This window comes from Pristis pectinata, chromosome 12 (genome assembly GCF_009764475.1).
Source record: "Pristis pectinata isolate sPriPec2 chromosome 12, sPriPec2.1.pri, whole genome shotgun sequence".
NCBI lineage: Eukaryota > Metazoa > Chordata > Chondrichthyes > Rhinopristiformes > Pristidae > Pristis > Pristis pectinata.
In genome coordinates, this window is record NC_067416.1 from 53,920,855 (window position 1) to 53,922,359 (window position 1,505).

The following is a 1,505-nucleotide window of genomic DNA, read 5'->3' on the forward strand; positions in this document are numbered from 1 at the left end:
GTTTCAATTATTTCGCCTTTTTGTTCTGTGTCATTGTCCAGTATGACACGTCTCTGGTGTTCTGAAAACGCATTTTCAGGTTCGAAGAGACCCAAAAGTATAAATGCATATGGGACCTGTTTGCGGGTCACGAGTACGTTGACCGGAGGCAGCAACACCACCTTCCGATTCCACAGCACAACAGAAGAATGCGGAAAGTGTTTTCTCGTTGTATGCAGAGACCAAATGAAGAACTAGGAGGCTTCAGTTTACATCTGTAAACGTCCATCTCGACAGTAGGCACGGCGTGAGAACCTAGCGTCCTGTCGGAGGAAATGCTAGTGCGAACACTCCCTAACACATGCAAGAAAAGGCCAATTAAATAAAATATCCGTTGCGGATATGAAGCAGAGACGTGTGGAACTCGTGACATCACCAGTTAGCAACACTGCCGATAGGAGTATTGAACACAAACGAAAAGTCAACATGTTTGCAGACAGTTGAGGGCGGATTGAACCGACATGGTTATAATCGGAAATGTTATTAATGAGGGTCTCTAGGATTTCTGTTACTTGGGTGAATACTGATATGACAGCAAAGTGACACCCAATCATCTCTGCAGTACGTTATTCTCCATTCCACGAGTAAGCTGAGATCTGTGAGTGTTTAGCATTTTGACTCGAGCGATTTAATGATCCGTACGCCCGAGCTGCCAGAGGGGCCAGGGCAGAGATTCTCTCCTGAAATATCTGCACCTGCCTGCTGATAAAGTGACAGGAAAGGAAGAAGAGTGAACTGGAGAGATCACATGGCATTAGATCGAATGTCTGACGTCAATTATGTTCAGGGAAGGTTTCTGAGGGAGAATATCTGCCACAAGGGTTTTGAAATACAGATTAAGTTCAAGTGCCCTCAATGTTCCCTATTTGAGGCAGTGGCGTGAGGATCGGGATTGTTTTCCAATGTGTAAAATAGTAACTGTGGATAAAGTTGCATCGAATGGAAGGCAAACGTCTCGGGCAGAACAACTGTGTTATCTCACTGTAGAGCTGCAAATGCCCGGGATCACCCCAAAACAGCCGTATGACGATTCCGGCTCTCGTGGAGTACATTTGTTTGTCAAAAGATGCTGTCGAATTTGCCACCTGTATGCCTGATTGTCCAGTATCCAGTATTCGACGCTTACAGAGCCGTTTCCCGAGTTCCATTCCCGTTTTGTGGATAGAGACAATTTTACATAGTTCAAGGAGTCGGTGCTAGGCTGTATATCTCCCTAGCCTGATCCCATTCTTCATGACCTGAACGACCACCGGCACTTTATTCTGTGAATTACCTTCACCGTACTACCTGACAGTTTTACAGGGAAGCATCAGCTTAGGAATGAATTTTGATATTCTCTTTGTAATCCAACCCTGCTATGTCTAATTCACTCATTTTGTCAACGTTGAAACAGAGGCGCGGTGGCCAAGTGGTAAGGCGTCGGTCTCGTAAACCGAAGATCGCGGGTTCAAATCCCGTCCGTGCCT

At 45.7% G+C, this 1,505-nt stretch overlaps 1 non-coding gene across 1 annotated transcript; it reads left to right on the forward strand.

Moving 5' to 3' along the window:
• The first annotated feature begins 1,433 nt into the window (after positions 1-1,433).
• On the forward strand, positions 1,434-1,505 carry trnat-cgu (transfer RNA threonine (anticodon CGU)). The gene has a single exon. It is a non-coding gene; the product is annotated as a tRNA-Thr (tRNA).